We start from the raw sequence: 23,549 nt of genomic DNA, 5'->3' as shown, positions 1-23,549 counted from the left end.
ACATTTATTTTTGCAAAAAAAATAAACAACATTTATTTTTTTTGCAGTTTAACAAAAAAAAAAACATTTTTCTTTGTTAAACTGCAATAAAATAAATGAATCACTCTTAGGACATAATAAACTTCAATAAATCACATTTCTAATGTTTTTATAGATTGATTTTTATCATGTACAGAAAGGAAGTTATGAAAATTAAAACTACACAAGACTTTTTAATGACCCTGTATATTGCCTTGAATAATGTTAATTTCTCTGACCACCATGCCATACGCTTTTTCCAGATTTACAAAACTTAAGTAACAAGCAGTGATGACAGCACAGTGGTAAAAAACACTCAACAAGCATACAGTCAGGAATACATATCCAAACTTGAAGTAGAAAAAGCCATCACAGATGATATTCGACCAGAAATGCTCAAGTATGGAGGTATAAAAGTCTTAAAGTGGCTGCACTGCATAGTTCAGAAGGCCTGGACAGAGGTATGAATTCCAGATGACTGGAGTAGAGCTCTCACAGTACCCATGAATAAAAAGAGAAATAAAACTGAATGTGAGAATTACAGAAGTATTTTTCTACTGAGTGTTCCTGGTAAGATATATGCAAGTTATACTTGAGAAAAGGTTGAGAAGGATTGTGAAAGTCAGAAGACAGGTTTGGTGAAGAACAAGCGGGATTCAGGCCAAATAGAGGTTGTCAGGATCAGATTTTCACTTTATGCCAGATAGTTGAGAAATCATGGGAATATAACAAAGATCTGTATTGAAGTTTTGTAGATTTGGAAAAGGCATATGACAAGGAGCCAGGAAAGAAACTATTCAAAATGCTACAGTTATATGGTGTCCATGGGGCATTATATCAAGCAATATGTAGTCTTTATTTGAGTTGTAAGTCAACAGTTAGAATTGAAAGAAGTACAGGAAGATGGTTTAATGTTAAATCGGGTGTCAGACAAGGATGTACATTGTTATTCATTACCCTCTGTTATTCATTATCTATATGGATCACATTATGAAGGAAAGTGGTATAAACCTGATATCAAAATTGGAAATGTTAATCTCAGCACTTTGCTTTATGTGGATAATGATATAATTCTAAATAAATCTGCTACAAGTCTGCAAGATTCCCTGACTAAATTGAATAACTGTTGTAGTAGATAAGGTATGAAGGTCAGCATTAAAAAGACAAAGACAATGAAAATAGACAGAAATGTTGAAAATATGAACTGCATTGTGGATGGAGAACCTATAGAACAAGTAAAACATTTCAGCTACTTAGGCATGATTTTTAGTGAAGATGGTAAATTAAATATGGAAATATACAACAGAATCAACAAAACTGTATGGTAGGCAGTCAGCTGAATAAATTTATATGGAATAAGAGAGAAATTAGCCAAAACACTAAATTAGCTGTATACAAGACAGTATTCAAGCCAGTTTTAACTTATGGATCTGAGAGCTGGGTCAGAAGTAAAACACTTGACCAAAGACTAGAGACCACAGATATGAGAGTCCTGAGAAAGATTAGGGGCTTAAACAGATGGCATCAATGGCAATATCATATTAAAAAATGAGGATATTAGGAAAGAACTTGACATTTTTAGCATCCATGAATGGGTTAGCAGAGCTAATCTCAAGTGGTACGGTCACTTAAACAGAATGGGAGAGGAAAGATTAGTGTTCTCTGCCAGGTTGGCAGGAAAAAGATCCAGAGGAAGATTAAGATATAGGTGGATATAGAGTAAAAAGTGCCTTAGAAGATAGAAATATAAGATTTGATAATGATGGAGTCTTGACAGGTAACAGACTGATTTGGAGGAAAATTGTAGATAAGGAGTTAGTAATGATGTAAATTTTTCATGTAGTACTATCATATCCTGTACACCCCTTGAGGGTATATATATCAGGAATTTGATGATGATGAAGTTTTTATTTTATTTTATGTTGCTCCCACCCACAAAAGGTTATTTGCTAACCTATAGTATATTCTGTACCATGGGTGGGCTAAGGATTTTTTATATTTTTTATAAATTTCATATTTTTTGTATTTTTTAAAAAAAATTATATAGTCTGGACATCCTGCTCTAGAGACCAAACACAGAACTTTTTCAAATCACTTCAGGCCTCCAATAAGCATGGTAGTGGTAAATTTCACACTGTGGGTGATGAAATTTATCTCTTCCCATAGTCATTGTTCCTACAAATCTTAAACTATTTATGAAAACATGAAAACCTGATCATGACAAAGTCTATTTGGCCTGAACCCAGCTTGTTCTTCAAATTTGTCTTCCACAATTTTTCTGGGTCCACATAATTCTTCATAGGAAAATTCTTACCAACAATCCTTAAAAGAAAAATTCTTTGCAGGGAAAATATAAATAATATTTCATGATACACATATATGAAAAAGAAAGGAAAAACAAGAAATATTTTTGGAAAAGATAGTTTCTTTCTGTAATATTTAATTCTGTGAAATTAATATTTTGTATTTTACTAACTGGCAAGTTCCCAAATTTCTGTGTATTTCTTAAGATGTTACCCTCCCCACTTAGATACCACAGGCTATGAAGACATGATAATTTTTACAAAACTGTGATAGGGTGGTTAGGAGATAAGGCCACCAAAATTTAAGAATGTTTATTTTTGTAATCTTTCACTATTTTTTTTATGCATTTAAGACCATCCAGATGTGATATTATTATAATATGGACACCTCCATGTTGTAAGAAGACTCATCGCAGAAGACCCAATTTATCCACACAAGCTATCATATACCTCTCCTTGAACCCATTAATAGACAAAACACTCACAAATGACTCTGACAACCCATTCCACTCATTCACAACTCTCCAAGCTAAAATCTAGTCCTCATATTCCTACTAACCACACCCTTATTCAACTTACATTAATGATCCCTTCTTCTTGTCTCTCTAGCCAAGGACTGAAACATTTCCCCTGCATCAATCCTATAAAACCCTTTAAGCAACTTAAATGTTTCTATTATATCCCTTCTTTTTCTCCTATCAACCAACTTCTGCAATCCACACACCCTCAATCTATCCTCATAGGGAATATTCCACAGGCCACTCACCACCTTGGTCATCGCTTGCCTCTGAATCCTCTCCACTGCTTCCTCATCCACAAGAAATCCAGGGGAACAGACTTGAGCACAGTAATACAGATGTGAGCATATCAAGACCTTATAAAGAAGAATAACAACTTCCTTATCTCTACTTGTTAATGTGTTCTTCAATACCCACAGACACCCACTTTTGAAACAAAATACACACCTCTCTCCAGTTTCAATTTCCTTCCACATATTCTTTAATTTTTCTCGACAAATACATTCACACACAATGCACTGAATAAAAGCTCACAAATTCGAATCGCCCGACAATATGGTCTTTGCAGCCATTGTTCATCAATGAACTGGTGCCATGCTGACAATATCGTATTTAAAAAATACAAAAATAATAAAAGAAAATAAAAGAAAAACCATTTACTTACAAACTAACTAGCTCAGTCAATCCTACACCTGCATAAAACAATAACTGCAATAAGTTGATAACTACAATAATATATATATATATATATATTTTTATTGAACTAATTATTGAACAGAATATGAGGTGCTTCAATTATGGCATAACTGTGTATTTTGGAACTGACTCCACTTTTCTGCATACTAAAGAGATTTTGAAAGTTGTTTTTGAGGACTATTTTAACATACAGCTGTGAGTAATTGTATTAAGGAAAATTACAGTAAAATTACATAAATTCTTTCATGATACTGCCAGCCTGGTTGGCTGAGTGGTCAGCATATCTGCTCTCCAGCCAAAAGGCTGCAGATTCAAATCCTGCCGTGGGCATGGATGTTTGTGATTGTCTGTGAAAATACTAGTGATGATGATGGTCGGTAGATGGCACTGGTGATAATGATGGTCGGTAGATGGCACTGGTGATAATGATAGTTGGTGGATTGAGCAGTGGAGACAGTCATAGAGTGCCCTTCCTCAATGAGTCATGGAACTCCCTAGAGGTGTTATGTAATAATAATAATATGATGATGATGATTAGTTTCCTTTTCATCCATACGGATGGTAGGGGCAGTGACTATGAGCAAGGTGGTTCCCCATTGCCTTCCTTGCCATACTATATCCTATAGCTGTATCCTGTATGTTCACGGGTCAGGTTTGCCTGTTTGTGGGATGAAAAACCCCAGGATAAACCGGGGGAAAAAACCTACTGTCCACGCCCAAGAACGGCTAACTTGGCTATGGCTGAAGAAAATTCCTTCAACTCCTCACATCTCCGATGGGAATCGAATCTAGGACACGCGTTCCCCCAGGCATATGGCTGTGAAGCGCACAGCCACTAGGCTAACTGTGCAGCTTAAGGTAAAATTCTCATCTACAGCTAAAATACTAGTCTTCACTTTATTTTCAATAGTAGTGACATATGAAACGAAGAAATTTGATAATAACTGTATACAGATGAATGCACTCAAAGTGAAATACACAGTTAATTCTCTTGTGAGAATTAAGTAACTAGGTGGTCAAAGAGCAAGTACATTAACCACTATAACCACCTGGCCAACTGTTTAGCTAACAATTCTAACTACAGATATTTCTGATTACAGTTAGATTACATTTCAGATCCTCTGTTTACAAGAGAATGAACTATGTATTTCACTTTAGGAGAATGCTTCTATACATTTTTTTTTCCTCCCTCCAGTCAAGAAGACAAATATCAAATATCAATTTTAAAAGTTCTTTGTTTCATAAAATAATAAAATACAGTATTGGGAAATTAGGTGAAGAATAGCATTTCAGTTGCAGATGTGAGTTTGGCCTAAAACTAATTTACAACATGAAGGATTTATGCAATTTTACTATTTTTTTTATATAATTACTTAGAGGTGCACAATCTTAAACCACCATAGTAAAACAATAATAGGTATCAAAATATCTTTCTTCTGCAAGAATAGTGGAGTCAGTAACAAAATACACCAGTATTCTATAATTGATAGCACTTCATCTGAATTAGTTCAGTGAAAAAAATAAATAATAATACCTAATATGGATGAGTATCTTAAGTGTCCGAAAAATAGTGACAGATTACAAAAATAAACATCATCATCATCAAATTCCTGCCATGTACCCTCAAGGGGTGTACAGGATATGACAGTACTACATGAAAAAATTACATCATTACTAACTTCCTATCTACAATTTTCCTCCAAATCAGTCTGTTACTTGTCAAGACTCCAACATTATCAGATCTTATATTTCTATCGTCTAAGGCACTTTGTACCGTATCAATCCACCTATATCTTGGTCTTCCTCTGGGTCGTTTTCCTGCCAACCTGGCAGAGAACACTTGTTTTGCTAATCTTTCCTCTCCCATTCTATTTAAGTGACCATACCATCTGAGATTAGCTTTGCTAACGCATTCCTGGATGCTGACAATGTCAAGTTCTTTCCTAATATCCTCATTTTTAATATGATATTGCCATTGATGCCATCTGTTCACGCCTCTAATCTTTCTCAGGACTCTCATATCTGCGGTCTCTAGTCTTTGGTCAAGTGTTTTACTTCTGACACAGCTCTCAGATCCATAAGTTAAAATTGGTTTGAACACAGTCTTGTATACAGCTAATTTAGTGTTCCGACTAATTTCCTTCTTATTCCATATGAATTTATTCAATTGACTTCCCACGATACCAGCTTTGCTGATTCTGTTGTCTATTTCTATATTTAGTTTACCATCTTCAGTAAAAATTGTGCCTAAGTAGCTGAAATGTTTTACTTGTTCCACAGGTTCTCCATTCACAACACAGTTGACATTTTCAATGATTCTGCCTATTTTCATTGTCTTTGTCTTTTTATTGCTGACCTTCATACCATATCTATTACAACAGCTATTCAATTTAGTCAGAGAATCTTGCAGACTTGTAGCGGATTTATTTAGAAGTATAACATCATCCGCATAAAGCAAAGAGCTGACATTAACATCTCCAATTTTGATATCAGGTTTAATACCACATTCCTTCATAATGTGATCCATATAGATAATGAATAACAGAGGGAATAATGTACATCCTTGTTGTTGTTGTTGTTGTCTTGTCCTTTGAAGAGTCTTAGATGTTTCCGTGCGCTCTTTGTACTGCTTTGGCTATGTCTGTGATTTTGTTTGTATAGAGCTGTTGTTCAGGATTAGGATCTATTTCTTGCAAGGCTGCTGTAATTGCTGGACAGGTAAAGATGTGAGTGGGTGTCAGTTCCGTATTGGGGCAGTTGTTGCAGTTTCTATATGTTCTCGTATCATCTGTATTGATCTTCATTCCTCTATAATGTCCTGTTCGTAGTCTTGCTATCGTAGTGGAGGTCCTTCTGTCAGCATTGATCTCGGGAATTTGATGTTGTATCAAATTTGACAACAAGAATTACATCCTTGTCTCACACCAGATTTAACATTAAACCATCTTCCTGTACTTTCTTCAATTCTAACTGCTGACTCACAACTCAAATAAAGACTAAGTATTGCTTGATATAATGCCCCATTGACACCATATAACTGCAGCGTATTGAATAGCTTCTCTCTTGGCACCTTGTCATATGCCTTTTCCAAATCGACAAAACTTAAATACAGATCTTTGTTATATTCCCATGCTTTCTCGACTATTTGTCGTAAAGTGAAGATCTGATCCTGACAGCCTCTATTTGGCCTGAATTCAGCTTGTTCTTCACCAAGCTTTTCTTCCACAATTCTTCTCAACAGTTTCTTAAGTATACTTGCATAGATCTTGCCAGGAACACTCAGTAGGGAAATACCTCTGTAATTCTCACATTCAGTTTTATTTCCCTTTTTATATATGGGTACTATGAGAGCTCTACTCCAATCATCGGGAATTCGTCCCTCTGTCCAGGCTTTCTGAACTATGCAGTGCAGCCACTGTAAGACTCTTATACCACCATACTTCAGCATTTCTGGTCGAATATCATCTACTCCCTCTGCCTTTCCACATTTCAAGCCTTTGATGGCTTTTTCTACTTCAAGTAGAAAGTAGAATACATATCATGGATATGTATTCCTGACTGCATGCCTGGTCAGTGTTTTTTATCACTGTGCTGTCATCACTGCTTGTTTCATTTAGCAGTTTTTCAAAGTAATTACTCCATACTTCAAGGATATCTTTTTCTCCTGTTTTTATTTCACCTTTATCATCTCTAATTCCTTTTACAGCACTCTTTCCTCCATTCCTAAGCTTCTTCAACAACCTCCAGAATATTTTGCCACCTTCTTGATATTTATTTTCTATATTCTTGCCAAAGTCCTCCCATGACTTTTGTTTAGCTAGTTTTACACACTGTTTGGCTTTCTTACATTTGTCTCTGTATTCTGTAAGAGTAAAAGCTGACTTATTTGCCAGGAACTTTTGATATGCTTTCTTCTTTTCCTTCACTGCCTCTTTAACTTCCTGTGTCCACCAGGGAGTTCTGATTTTTTTTATCCTTGCACACAACCTCACCACATGCCTCTCTGGCAGAATCAATCAATGTTTCCTTCAGAGTTTGCCACTGAATCTCCAAGGTTTGATTCCTGTTCTCAAACTCTTTCATTTTCTTTTCAATAATATTTCTGTATTTTAGTCTACAGTTCACATCTGAGAGCTGCTCAACTTTTATTCGCTTTAAAACTTTCTTACATGTTATTCTTTTCAATATGAAATTCAATTTTATCCTGCTCAAGACTAAATAGTGATCACTTCCAATTTCAAATCCTCTGTACACTCTGGTATCCTGCACCAGGGAGAAAACATCACTATCAACAATAACATAGTCAATGAGACTTTTCTTATTCCTAGCCTCTTCTCTCCATGTGAATTTGTGCACATTTTTATGTTGGAACATGGTGTTAGTAATAACCAGTCCATGTCCTGAGCAGAAATCCAACAGATATTTGCCATTACTATTAGCTTTGCTCTTTTCTCCAAATTTTCCCAAAATATTTTTGTATGTCTCACAATCATTTCCTACTCTACTATTTAGATCCCCAACAAGGACCAACTTTTCCTTTTTATTTGTGTCAGTTGCTTTTTCTAAAGCCTCAAAAAATTCCTCCACTTCTACCTTAGTAGAACCTTCTGTGGGACCATAGGCACAAATAAGTCTCATTGTCCAGTTCCCCATTCTCATATTTGCCCACATTACTCTACTTGAGACTGACTGCCATTCAAGAAGATTAGCCTCGTATTTTGTGTTGAATACTATGGTTACTCCTTCTTTCCCTTGATTGTCATTGCCTGAATATAACATTTTATATTTATTGCTCAGAAAGATCTCACCAGTTTTGATCTTTTTTGTTTCAGTCACCCCTATTATGTCGGGGTGACAAAAATAAACAAACATCCTTAAATTTAGTGTCTTACTCCCTAACCACACTATCACAGTTTGTACAAATTAATCTTATATAAAAAAAAAAAAATTAGTCTACAGAGCCTGTAGTAGACTAATTTTTTTTTTTTACTAATCTAAGTAAAAAAAAAAAAAAAAGTAACATTTCAAGAAATAAACACACAAATTAGGAAACAGAAAAAAAAAATTATACTTGAGCCTACAGTTTACCTGTGAGCAGCTTCTACATGTAAAACCTAGACTCGATTATACAACATTATTAAAGAAAAAATACAACAGTTTGAAAAAAACAAAACCTTGGAGTCTCAGTGGCAAACTCTGAAGAAGACAATTACTGAAAATAAGAGCCAACGGGCTTCAAACTCTTAGGTTAGATTTTCTATCTTTGAGTTTCTTATTCGGCTAAGAAATAATGTGGTATTCAATATCCATTTAATTTTTGAGTTTCTTATTCGGCTAAGAAATAATGTGGTATTCAATATCCATTTAATTTTTAATAACCTGAAGAAGACATTGATTGATTCAGCTAGGGAGGCATGTGGTGATGTGTGCAAGAAAAATAAGAACACCATGATGGAGAAAAGAAGTTATGAAAAATAAGAAAGCAGACTGAAAGTCACTAGCAAGTAAGTTGGCAAGTGCCTACATGAATACAGACAAAAAATGTAGGAGATCTAAGCAATTCGTAAAATTAGTTAAACAAATTGTGGGAACACTCCAGTAAGAATATCATCATAATTGTCAAATTCCTGAAATGTGCCCTCAAGGAGTGTAGAGGATATGATAGCACTACATGAAAAAACTTATATCATTACTAATGTCCTATCTACAATTTTCCTCCAAATCAGCCTGTTACCTGTCAAGACTCCAACATTATCAGATCTTATATTTCTATCTTCCAAGGCACCTTTTACCATATCAATACACCTATATTTTGGTCTTCCTCTGGGTCGTTTTCCTGCCAACCTGACAGAGAACACTCGTTTTGCTAATCTTTCCTTTCCCATTCTGTTTAAGTGACCATACCACCTGAGATTAGCTCTGCTAACCCATTCATGGATGCTAACATTGCCAAGTTCTTTCCTAATATCCTCGTTTTTTTAATATGATATTGCCATTGATGCCATCTGTTCATGCCCCTGATCTTTCTAAGGTCTCTCATATTTGCGGTCTCTAGTCTTTGGTCAGGCGTTTTGCTTCTGACCCAGCTCTCAGATCCATAAGTTAAAATTGGTTTTAACACTGCCTTGTATCCAGCTAATTTAGTGTTTTGACTAATTTCTCTCTTATTCCATATAAATTTATTAAGTTGACTTCCTACCATACCAGATTTGTTGATTCTGTTGTCTATTTCCATATTTAATTTACCATCTTCACTAAAAATCATGCCTAAGTAGCTGAAATGTTTTACTTGTTCTATAGGTTCTCCATTCACAATGCAGTGGATATTTTCAATGCTTCTGCCTATTTTCATTGTTTTTGTCTTTTTAATGCTGACCTTCATACTATATCTATTACAACAGTTATTCAATTTAGTCAGGGAATCTTAGAGATTTGTGGTAGATTTATTTAGAAGTATAACATCATCAGCATAAAGCAAAGAGCTGACATTAACATCTCCAATTTTGATATCAGATTTAATACCACTTTCCTTCATAATGTAATCCATATAGATAACGAATAACAGAGGGGATAATGTACATCCTTGTCTGATACCACATTTAACACTAAACCATCTTCCTGTACTTCCTTCGATTCTAACTGCTGACTTACAACTCAAATAAAGACTAAGCACTGCTTGATATAATGCCCCACTGACACCATACAACTGTAGCATGTTGAATAGCTTCTCTCTTAGCACCTTGTCGTATGCATTTTCCAGATCTACAAAACTTCAATACAGATCTTTGTTATATTTCTATGAATTCTCAACTATTTGTCATAAAGTGAAAATCTGATCCTGACAGCCTCTATTTGCCTGAATCCACTTGTTCTTCCAAGCTTCCTTTCCACTATCCTTCTGAACCATTTCTCGAGTATACTACCATAAATCTTAAAAGGAACACTCAGTAGGGAAATACCTCTAATACTCACATTCAGTTTTATTTCTCTTTTTGTATATGGGTACTATGAGTGCTCTACTCCAATCATCTGGAATTTATCCATCTATCCAGGTCATCTGACTATGCAGTGCCGTCACTGCAAAACTTTTATATCTCCATACTTGAGCATTTTTGGTTGAATATCATCTACTCCTGCTGCCTTTCCACATTTCCAGCTTTTGATGGCTTTTTCTATTTCAAATATGGATATATATATTCCTGACTGTATGCCTGTTCAGTGTTTTTTTACCACTGTGTTGTCACTACTTGTTTCATTTAGCAATTTTTCGAAATAATTGCCATATATCTATTGCGGTTTAATTTCCAACTGTATTACAGAGATGATGATGATCCAAGATATGTGAATCAAAAATTTGTAATTAATCTATCATAATTAGCAAAATTAAAGCAGGTCATCAGAGAAACGATGCGGGTGTTACAAAAAGTTGAGAGGCGTTTAAATGAGTATAGGGAGAAAATGAAAATTAAGCAGCAAAGTAAGAAACAAGAAAGCACGGAAATAGGTAAATCAGAAAGTAAAGGAAATCAGGTAAGTGACATTGTTAGTAAAAAAAGAAAGTTATTTGATATGCTGAATCTCAAATAATTGATGAGTGAGTTATAACTTCGAGTTTTCCTGGGGCGAAAATTAAGAATATAAAGGAAGCAATTCAAAAACAGAAAAAAAAAAAAAAAAAGTAAATGAAATAGTAATTGTAGTAGGTACTAATGACTTAACTAGCGATAAGTTCAGTATGAGAGAGGACATGAAATTGTTGTTGGAAGAGGCGAGAGTGAAGAGTAAGAAAGGGAAAATCATCAGTATTTTATCTCGATATGATAAAATGAATTAAGAAGGGCTATGATGGCAAACGATTCGATGCATAGGCTGTGTAGAAAGAATAGATGAGAATTTTAGATGTGTGCAGTGAGTCTGAGTGAAGATTGGATTTGTATAAGAGGGACAGCCTACACCTGAATGTGTTTGGTATAGGAATCTAGAAAAACTAATAACTGGTATGAGACCTAATACAGAGTCAGGGAAACTAAATTATAAAGGGACGAATGGTGAGAATGTGAATGTAAGAGCGATAATGTTATAAAACTGTGTTAATGATGGGAATGGGCTTTTTCATGGAAATCATTCTCTCCTCATTATCAACCGATAATGAGGAGAGAATGATTTCGACTCTGTGTTCATCCGGTTCAGATCCATCAAACGTGTACAAAGATGTCTACATGTATAAGGCACTAGAGAAGAATAGAGATCTGCAAGTTGTCCAACTAACTGTGATGCAAACTGCACACAATAGTATACAAAACACAACATGCAGGTAGATTATTATGTCTGTACACAGTGAGACCTGGCTATCAGAATCAGACATACTAAATGGTATCGAGTGTAAAGGGTACACTATTTTTAGGAAGGATAGAGAAGATAGGAGAGAAGGGCATGCTGCTAATGATATCGGATGACTTGAATCCAATTAGAGTTGAGACCTATGATTGTAGTACTGCTAATAATATTTCATGTGGCAGTGAGTTTGAAGTCATCTGGTGTAAGATGGAATCAAACAAGATCAATTATATAGTGGGGTGTTATTACAGACCTAGTTAGTGGATCGGTTGCTAGTGATGAAGAAATGTATCACCAATTAGAAAAGATGAGTGCGAAAAGAGTAATCATAATGGGAGACTTTAATTATCCAAATACCGATTGGGTAGCAGTAGAATCTCACGAGAAGAATAAAAATGCATTTATTGCGCTGTTGCAGGACAACTTCCTCAAGCAGCATGTGACAGAAGGAACATGAGGTCAAAGAGTGCTAGATTTGATTATAATGTCAGATTGTGTTTCAGTTAAAAATGTAACTATTCTACCTCCTGCTGATGACAGTGACCATGAGGTACTCACTTCGGAAGTGACTAAGTTTATGAATGTTCCATTCAGAAAAGATTACATGCTGAACTACAAAGCAGGAAATTATGACCAACTGAGGAGTATACTAAGTTCAGTGGAATGGGATCAGTTGATGGATGGGAAGAATATCAACAGTGAATGGGAAGCATTTAAACAATATTTAAATGATGCAATATCAGAGTGTGTCCAGAGAGTTCAAAGAATAAATAGGGTAGGAGTGAAATGGATGTGTAATCTTATTAAGCAAGAGATTCGTAAGAAAAGGATGATGTGGAAGGAATACTGTATGCATAAGGATAATGTGCATTATGAAAATTATAAGTGGCAGGCTAGAATAGTCACAACTGTTGTACAGAAAGCAAAGTCTGCATATGAAAAGAAACTGGCTCTGTGTACTAAAGACAACCCACAAGAATTCTATTGATATGCTGCAAGTAAAAGAAAGAATGAATATGAAAGAATAACTCTTCTAAATGAAGATGACGTGAGGGTTACAGATGCAGAAGAGATTGTTCAACTAATGAGTACCCATTTTGTTAAAAGCTAGCAACCTGTTGTACGCAATATTGAGCTCACTGCTACCGCTTCACTAGATGAAGAAACTCAGGTGTATGAAGTCAAGGTATTAGAGCTGTTGCACAAACTGAATAAGAATTCAGAAATTGGGTCTGATGGGATATCAGCATGTGCAGTAAAAGAGTGTTCAACTGAACTCGCTATTCCTTTGACCAGGTTGTTTAATATCAGTCTCAGAACAGGGAAGATTCTGCAGGAATGGAAAGAATGTATAGTAATTCCATGACACAAGGGTGGTGCAAAGACCGATGTATCCAACTATCGACCAATTAGTATCTCAGGAGTTTGATGAACTTAATAGAAACACTGAAGAAGTTTATTGTCTTTCCACATTACATATATGCAATGTGAAAAGACAATAAATAAAAATATTACAAGATATAATATAGGTGAATACAGTTTTGAAATTGTAGATAGTTTTAAATATTTAGGTTCATTAATAACAAAAAAACAATAATATATCTGATGAAATAGTAGAATCATGGCAGGAAATAAGTGTTATTATATTTATAAAAAGTTAATGAGTAATAAAATTCTTAACCGTAATTCTAAATTAAATCTTTATAAAAAAAAAAAAATTATAAGACCTGTAACAACATGTGGATGTGAAACATGGCCATTAACACAAAAGGATATAGGCAGAATGTTTGAAAGGAAAATATATGGACCAATAAAAGAAGAAAATGGTATATGGAGAATTAAAACAAATAATGAACTTGAACAACTAATTAATGTGAAGATATATAAAGACACAAAGAATAGCATGGTCGGGGCATATAGAAAGAATGGAAAAAGATAGGAGTTAAAAAAATATTTCAATGGAAACCATTAGGACAAAGGAAGAAAGGTAGACAAAGAAAAAAGATGGATTGATGATGTACAAAAAGATCTTACAACTTTAAAAGTTGAGAAGTGGAAGAATATTGCACAGAAAAAAAAAAAGAATGGCTAAAAATTGTTTTACAAGATAAAACTCTGAGTTGTAAAGCTAGAAGAAAAGAAGTAGTAGTATCTCAGGAGTGGTGGTGAAGATTTTGCTAACGCTTTTGACAGAATACAGTATGGTAAACTGTTGCATAAATTGGAGAATATGGGTTTGGATTATGGACCTGATGGCCTTCCTGTGTCTAGGCTTCGGAAGGTGCCATTAAAGAGTCTTCAAGACTTAGTGGACATTCTTCTTTCCAGTAAAGCAATACCACCATACCTACATGCTTCAAGAACTATCTTCATTCCGAAGAATGAAACTTCAAGCTGTGCATCAGACTTTAGACCTATTACCATCTCCCCTGTGATACTTAGACTCTATCATAAAATCTTAGTTAAACGACTTCAGTAACATATACAGCACGATTATAGACAGAGAGCTTTTGTCCCTTCAGACAGCTGTGCCGAGAATATATATCTTCTTTCTTCTTTTCCCTCTGATTCCCAGTGCCACCTTAAGCCTCTATATATGGCGTCGCTGGACCTCCAAAAGGCCTTTCATAGTGTCTCCCTTCGAGCGCTGTCTATTGCTGGATGTCCAGAACCCTTTCTTTCCTATGTTATGTAGCTATACTTGGGTAGCTCCATCACTATCACTACAGGGCCCCGTGCAACTTCTATTCCTGCAAGTGTGGGGTGTTCACCAGGGTGATCCTCTATCTCCCCTTTTCTTTAACTGTGTCATAGATGAGTTTCTTCACTCTTTTCCTAGCCATATAGGCTACTCTCTAGGCGCTTCTTCCTTTAATGCTATGGCCTTTGCGGACAATCTTATTCTCGTAGCCTCTACTAAGATAGGCTTGCAGGAACTCCTTGACTGAGCAGTTGACTTCTTCTCTATTCGAGGTCTTTCTATTAATGTAGAGGTCCTGCTCTTTAGCTCTTGTCCCCCTCTAGTCATGACAAGAAGCTTAAGGTCGAGACTACAGAGTTTTCCCTGCACGGGAGGCTGTTGAATGCTTTGACCATCCTGGAAGAGTGGAGATACCTTGGTATCATGTTCACCACAAAGGATAGGTCTTCTGTCCCTTCTATCCTAGAAGCTGGGATCGCTCCTCTCAAACCCCAGCAAAGACTGTTTCTCCTTTCCCACTATCTCCTACCTCGCTTTGGTCCACAAGTTGGTAAAAGTGAGGTACTGTCACGAATAGACAGGGCTATCCGTTTAGCCGTGAGACTGCTGCCTGACACCCCTACTGCATATTTCCATGCGAGGGTGAAGGATAGTGGGCTCGGGGTTCCATCACTTAGATGGCTGATCCCACGCCTGCGGCTGTCAAGTATCGCAAAGTTAGAACTATCTTCTTCCCCTATCTGCAGAGAGGCTTTCTATAGCACATTAATACAAGAAGGCTTGAGGTGGGCTAAAGGCTGATCCCATTATCAAGGTACCTTAACTAAGTCAGCACCTGCAGAACACAAGAGGTGGACATCTCTGTTGCACTGTTCTGTAGATGGTGCTCATTTAAAAGAGTCATATCTGATGCCTCCCCAGCATGATTGGGTAAAGGATGGCTCTAGACTCTTTCCTGGGTTCAAGTATATTGACCTTATCAGAACGAGGATCAATGCCCTGCCTGCTTGAGCACAGCTTGGTGGAGGTAGTGACAACTCAAACTACAGGGCTGGCTGCCACTACAGCGAAACATTGTCTCATATAGCCCAGTGTTGCTTCCGCACCCATGGGATCCACGTGCGGTGGTCTCCGTGGAGACCTTCGCACCATGGTCTCCATTCTGAACAACCGCTTTAAGAACAAAGGTTGGGAGACCATGGCGGAACCACATTATAGGATCTCCGTGGGTTTGCGTAAGCCAGACTTAGTGATTAAAAGAGATGGTGACGTTTGGGTAGTTGATGCCTAGGTAGTGGGAACAGGATGCCCACTAGCCTATTGCCATAATACTAATGTAAACTATTACAAGAATAACCAAGATCTAGTTAGTAAGGTACGGGAGGAGCATGGGGCAACTCCGAGGTTTACCAGTGCCACCATCTTTTTACATGGTGTATGGAGCGCAGATAGCTATAAGGACTTAAAACAGCCTCTGCAGAAGGATATAAAAGTTCTTTCTTGAGGGCTCTACAGGGCACGCTGGTGGCATGGCGTTGCAACCAGAGAATGACTACAATGATAACTAGAACAGGTATAGGGTAAAACACTTGTAAAGGCTTAGGACTATATCAAGTGTGGATGTGATATAAGGGTAGTACTGCCCATAACCAGTACAAAGATTAATTTAAAAAAATAAATAAATAAATAAAAAATAACCAGTGGTGTACCACAATGATCAGTACTTGGTCCACTGTTATTCAATATATATGTTAATGATAGTGGGAAGGATTTGACAAGCAACATACAGCTATTTACTGATGATGCAAAGATAGGTAGGGTAATCAGGAATGCTGCTGATATGCAGTCTTTGAGGATTGATTTGAATAGACTGGAATAGTGGTGATGGGAAAATGGATGTCAGTTCAATGTAAGTAAATATAAAGTCATTCACTTCGGCATGATTAGATATCCAACGTCGTATTATATTGGTGGGATTAGGCTAGGGGAAACTGATGAGGCTAGAGATCTTGAAGTGTTAATAGATAGGAAGTTGAAGTTCAGGGCCAAGGGACATATAGCAAAGATTGCAAATATAATTCAAAAGATAACTGCAATGCTGAAATGAACATTCACATATAAAGATAATGATGTCATTTTGTCTCTTTACAAGGCCTTGATAAGACCTCACTTGGACTATTGTGCACAGGTCTGGTTGCCAGGTTTCTGTTGTGATTTTAATATATTGGAGAGAGTGCAAAAGAGAGTGTTAAAATGATATCAGGATTATGGAATACTGATTAAGAAGACAGATTGAGAATTTGTAGACTGCAGACACTAGCAAACAGGAGAAAGAGGGGGGATTGATATGATTGAGAGTTACCAACTTCTGAAAGGATCATACAAGATTTCAATTAATGGAATTTTTCAATTTATGGAGGATGGGTAATGGACAAGAGACAATTCATTCTCAGCATCCTTGGAAGCTGAAAATGAATGCCACTAAGAAAGGGGGGGGGGGGTGAAGGCAAGATTTTTCTCTCATGGGGTGGTGAATGATTGGAATAGCCTGCCATTAGATGTGGTGAGTGCAAGCAGTGAATGAATTCAAGAATAAGTATGATAGCTGGTGCGTGTAGTATGTGACCTTCCTCGATGAGTCCCCGACTCCCTGGAGATCTCTCTTAATAATAATAAGAATAATAATTAGATAATTTTTCAATCTGTGTCTTCTCCATGTAACTTATGCAGAATTATGAATAACACACAATTATCGCTTACTAAGTGTAAGATGAAATCTCATGCCCTAATGTTTCAGGGAATCAGGGCTAACGGTGAAAAGTAAGATACTGGAATAAACTCAATATTGGCAGAATTCAAGATGGGCACCATCAAAGTCAGAAGTATTAACAGAAAAGTAGAAGAACTGGCAGAAGAATTAGAAAACTATCCCATCAATGTAATTTCAGTTACCAAAGAAAGAAGACAAAATAGGCAATACTAATCAGGTAAGACAGTGTTTCTCAGTGTGAAAGGTCTTCACAGGGGATATGTAGCAATTTTCGGCTATGCATCATTAACACATGGAATCATTATTAAGAAAAAAATAATTATTTTAAACATATATATTTCTCAATAAATTATATATTATGTATGAATTCTCCTACTCAAATTGCGAGTATCGTTACTATCACCCCGACATTCACGTCAAGACAATAGTAACTCGTTTCCTGAGGTAAACAACAACACGCCCTCTCCAACTGCCACTATACTGCAGATGCAAGAAAAACAAGTAGTTTTATTGTATCACTGAATAAGGTACAGAGACTTTTGCAGACTGTATAATATATTTCTCAACAAATAGTGCAATTAGAGACAACTGGGATAAAAACAGCTAAATGAACCACATGTCCCATCCCACAGAAACTGCTGTATAGACTCAAGCAAAACAATATGTTGTACCGGCAAACATATGGTTTTGCTTGGCACAACCCCATTATGAACGTGTTACTCAACTGTTGGCTTGCCTTTGTCTTTGAGTCACGCAATCTTTTGTTTATATTGCACCAATCATATGCACGTCTTCATAGCTGCATTATCTTTACTGGCTTACTATTGTTGTCTGTTTTGCGTTCTGCTTCACTTCTCATTATTCATTTGTGAAGGATTGTTCATTAGATATCTCAAATCTTGTAAATTACTCGTAATTTTTGCTTTAAATAATGGGAAAGAAGATGATGCTATTTGGGTAGATGACCTTGACATGCACACAAGGAAACTGCTCTCGAGGCTGGAAGTAGTGGCAGCGAATAGGAGCTTCCTGGTAAATCATACCCATTTTCAGTTTTTTTTCTGAAAACTTTTGTTTCCGAAAATCCCTGCATAGTCTTGCAGCAAGATTTTTTAGCTTTAATTTTGGAAAAAAGTACAAGTTATAAGTAAATATAGTAATTTTTTTTAGCTTTCAAATTCTTAAATATGGATCAATGGTTAGATTGATCCATATTTAAGAATTGATCCAAGACTGGATTTATAAAACGCACAAAAGAGAGCAATATAGCAGATACAAGTAGCTGTAAGCAACAAGAAAACGTTGATATTGTATCTGGATCAAATGAAATTGATAAGGGTATGTCATCTGACATCTCTAAAGAACCAACTAGGAAGAAGATAAAAAAATTTCGTAAGTATGATATGATATGAATTACTTGAAATGTGGATTTTCATGGGAATGAAGAGAACCTATTCCATTATGTGTCATTTGTGGTGAAACTTTAAAAAATGAAAGCATGAAACCATCTAATTTATTATTATTATTCGTGACACCTCCAAGGAGTCTGAAGACTCACCGCGGGAGGACACCCATTGTACAACTCCCCATCTCCACCACTACACCGAATCTCTACTACCAATCATCTACATCAGCACCATCTACTGCCCACCACAACTAGTATTTTTTTTGTCTGTAAATTGCGTGTGTTCTAAAGGGTCGATTTGTCTGTATGCGGGATGAAAAACCAGAGTTTCCAGGAGAAAAAACCCTGCTACCTCCGTATGAGATCGGCTAACTCACCTTCGATTGAAAAAGTCCACATAAAGATTCCTCCCGTTGTGACGAGACTCGAACTTAGGCGTTTTCCAATTGAATGGCGCAACGTACCATCATTCTTCCAATTGTGCTACGGAGGCGCTTAATTTAAATCGCCATTTTGAATCAAAACATAATGAATACAAGGAAGGACAAACCTGTAGAATTTTTTCCAAAATAAACTAAAAAAATTTAAAAGAATCTCAAAAAAATGATGTCAATCATATCAGAAAGTGAAAATATGAAGGCTTTAGAAGCTTCATATTGTGTGTTGATATTAATAGCAAAAAGTGGTGCAGCGGAAACAATTGATGAAACTTTGGTCAAGCCTGCAGCAAAAATATTAACAGAAATTATGATCAGAGATAATGCAAGAAGGTCTTTTAATTGGATTTGCCTGTAAAATAGTACAGTTCATCGAAGAATCACTGAAATGGCTGAAAATAGAAAACAAACAATGTTATCTGATATACATAAGAGTGGTTATTATGCGTTGCAGGTCAATGAATTCACCAACATTATAAATTTTACAGTTTTGCAAATATTCTAGTGTTCATAATAATGAAGGGGATACAAATCCTTTGATGTTTATCTGCAAGCGAAACTCTAAGAACTAGGACTAAGATCTATGAGTTTCATACCGAAAAACTATCGGCAAATCCAAGTGTAAGTAACCACTTGGTATTCGACATCTGTAATCTTCCTCCATGTATGACATTGAGCTGTTATCCCAATCTATAGCGTGGTCTGACGTTGAGAAGTGATGTGCCAAACCTGAGATGTCTGTTCTGTTATGATTAACATCTCAGACATGTTCCTTCTGTCTAATTTCTAAGCTTCTCGAAGTTTGGCCTATGTATGATAGTCCACATGTACAAGGTATGCAGTAAACACCTGCATATTTGAAAAAAGTACACTGCCTTTAGGAGATCTTAAAAGCTGTCTAGTGGTAGTGGTCGGTTTAAACATCACTCTGATATTATAAGATTTTAAAATTCTAGCTATTCTATTGGAGACTAAACCAACATAGGGTATGACAATGGTTGATATGTGCTGAGTTGCTATACGTTGTTGCTGGAGGTTGTTTTTATAGAGCATTTTATTGATTAATAAGGTGGTACACCTTTTAGCAACTCCTATAGGTAAGGATGACCTCTCCTATTACTTCTGCCTTAGTATCTCCACTCTGGCCCTGGCTCGCACTGACGAGACCTCAATAAAGGTTGAAACCGGTATGGGTAGTGCCCCCCCTTAATGCATAGCAGTATATATGTCCACAAGGAGATGTGCTGTGCATTATGGAAGATACTGAGACAAGGAGTTCAGAGCTTGATCCACCTTTGCTGCGAGTTACCCAGTGTTGTACTACCTTACCTCAGTCCTGAAGATATTTTCAGGTGCAAACTTTGTTTGCTCACACTTGGATAAAGGATTAAACTAAATTTATTATATTATTAAGTTTAGAGGATACCCATTTTGAGAAGGGGATTTTTCAACATGAACAGTCATAGGAAGCTATTAGTAAGACTACTGAGGATAAATATCAGGAAGGTAGCAAAATGTTTCAGAGAATATTGACAAATATAAGAAATGAAGGGAAGAGTACTATAAAAGAATCAGATAATAAAGTAGATATGATAACTGAAGATGGATCTATTCTGGAGGTCCTAAGTAATTACTCTGAATGACAAATGAAAAAATTGACAGAATGGGTAAAATATAATGAAGAAGAAGGAAAATCAGCAGTACATATCAATACATGGTGCTGTACCTTCAGTGAGAGGGTGCAGCACCACGTCCTTCCAGTTCTCTCTGTTGGTTCCTTTTTTGTTTCTGCATAACCATGTGATCCTGTCCATGATCTTATATCTTCAAGCCATGTCCTTCGTTTTTTGCCTCTTGATCCTTTCCCATAATTTTTCCTTCTAAAACTGTTAGTATCCTCTGTCCTGCTGAACCTCTCAGTACATGTCCTGCCAATCTCATCTTTCTCTGGATCATTTCCTGTAATAAAGATCTCTGTGTTCTCATTCTCTGTAGGACATCTGTATTTGTCACATGTTCTGTCCATGAGATTTTCAGAGCTCTCTTATAGCACCACATTTCAAAGGCCATTATCAGTTGCCTTACTCTCTTCTTGAATATCCAGGTCTCACTTCCATATGTGAAAATTGGCCGCACTAATGTTCTCATCATTCTTTTCTCTGTCGCAATACTCACAGAACTTCTGAGCAGATCTTAATTTTCCAGAATGCATCTTTAGCTGTGGCTGTTCTAATTTTTATTTCTTTATCTTGCTTTCCATCTGCAGTAAAGTAGGTGCCTAAATATTTGTATTCTGTTGTATGTTCAATTTTCATATTGTTTATGAATATTTCTGGCTCAGATCTGCTTTCTTTTGAGATTTTCATAAATTTGGTCTTTTTTTGCATTTGTATCTAATCCAAATTCTTTACCTTCAATTAGTAGCTTCAGCAATTTGATTAATTTGTTTGTTTTCTGCTATTAGAATGGTATCATCAGCATATCTAAGATTGTTGTATTTTATACCATTGATACTAATTCCTATTTTTTGTTTTTCAATCTTTTTCATCACTGTCTCACTATAGATATTAAATAGATTTGATTTGGTGAAAGGATACAACCTTGTCTAACTCTTCTTTTTATTTTCACTGCAGAAGCCTCAGAGTTAAACAGCTGCATTTTCTGTTTGGTGTAAATAATTTTTATAATCTTAAGTACATGATCTTCTGTGTCTAATTTATCTAATATATTGAATGTTTTGTTATGTTTTTCCTGGTCAAAGGCCTTCTGAAAGTCTATGAAGCATATATAAATCTTCTTATTTCTTTCAAGTGATCTTTCTGTTAGTATTTTTAGTTCCAGGATAGTATTAATGGTTCCCATTCCTCTTCTGAAGCCTTTCTGTTGTTCATCGCTTAAGGCTCTTTCAATTTGTTTGTTAATGATGGTTAAAATAATTTTAGATGCATGGGATATTAGGCTCACAGTTCTGTAATCCTCACAATTTTGTGCATTCTTTTTCTTTGGAATTGGAATGCAGATAGATGTTGTAAAAACTTCAAGTAATTATATTGTTTTATAGATGTCCTGAATGGATTTCACTAAATAGTTGTTATTATTGCCAGTCAAAGCTTTCAGCAGCTCAGCCAGGATATTATCACACCCAGGGGATTTATTATTAGTTTCTTAATTCTTAATTATGTGTTCCACCTCCTTTCTTGTAGGTAGAGTGGTATCTGTTGTTACATTTAGCTTAAGGTGTCATGAATCATCTAATATGTTACCATTACCATCATCACAGAGATCTGATAAGTACTCCACCCATCTTCCATTTATCTTTTCCTTATCAATGAGTATGTTTCCATCTTTATCCTTGATGTTATTAGACTGTGTACGTTTTGCTTTTCCATTAAGTTCTTTCACTTTCAGGAATGCTTCTCTGGTTTTGTTCCTATTTTGTAATTCTTTTATCTCAGTGCACTGCCTATTTATCTATCTTCTACATAACTGTTTGATTCTTTTATCCAAAGTTTTACATCTTAACCTTTGTTCTTCATTTGCTCCTCTTTTCCATGTTCTTCTTTCATCGATAAGGTTGATTACTTCTTGAGTTATCCATGGTTTTTTATTTCTTTCTTTTTGTTTATTGATGTGGTTTTTAGCAGATGTTATGATAGATGCTTGTAGTCTATTCCATTTAGAGGATTCATTTTCGTTTTGTAACTGTGCAGACAGCAGTTCTGAAATATTTTCATTAAATTTTGATTTTACTATCAGATTTTGTACCATTTGCAGATCCCATTTTAGGGGTTGACTTCTTTTAAATTTTATTGTTTTCAGGCAAATATTCATCTTCATTAAGATCAGTCTATGATCAGACCCACAGTCAGCACTTGGCATCACCTTTGAGTTCCGTATTCCATTGAAGTAATGTTTACTGACTAGAATATAGTCTAATTGATTTTTTGTATCTTCCATCCGGAATTTCCCATGTGTATCATGCTGTTGGTTTTTGCTCAAAATAAGTGTTAGTTATGATGAGACTGTGCTTGTTACAGAAATCAATCAGCTTTTGTCCTCTCTCATTCCAAATTCCAAAAGCCATCAAAAACCTGAAATGTGAGAAAGCAGATAAAGAAGATGATACTTGATCAGAGATGCTCAAATATGGAAGTAAAAAGGTCTATGTGGCTGAACGGCATAATTCAGATAGCATGGACAGGTCAAATTCATGACTGGGATAGAGTTCTCGCATTACTAACTTTTCCTTTTCTGTCTCACAGAGCATAAAGATCAGTTTCCTCCAGTTACTCCTCTCTCTCTCGCGCAACTAATTATGCTGCTCACCAACTATCCCCACAAGAATTCTTTCATTTTTTTTCATT

At 36.0% G+C, this 23,549-nt stretch overlaps 1 protein-coding gene across 1 annotated transcript in view; it reads right to left on the bottom strand.

The window, feature by feature from the left end:
- Positions 1-23,549, bottom strand: part of LOC150099913 (ATP-dependent RNA helicase DDX42) — a 218,005-nt gene that overhangs the window by 100,467 nt on the left and 93,989 nt on the right. The gene's annotated exons all lie outside the window — the stretch shown is intronic.

This window comes from Typopeltis vanoorti, chromosome 13 (assembly GCF_054136105.1).
Source record: "Typopeltis vanoorti isolate ZY-2024b chromosome 13, IOZ_Tvanoo_1.0, whole genome shotgun sequence".
In the NCBI taxonomy this organism is placed as follows: domain Eukaryota; kingdom Metazoa; phylum Arthropoda; class Arachnida; order Uropygi; family Thelyphonidae; genus Typopeltis; species Typopeltis vanoorti.
Note: the sequence above shows the minus strand (reverse complement) of the source record. Positions and strands in the feature narration are given on the sequence as shown.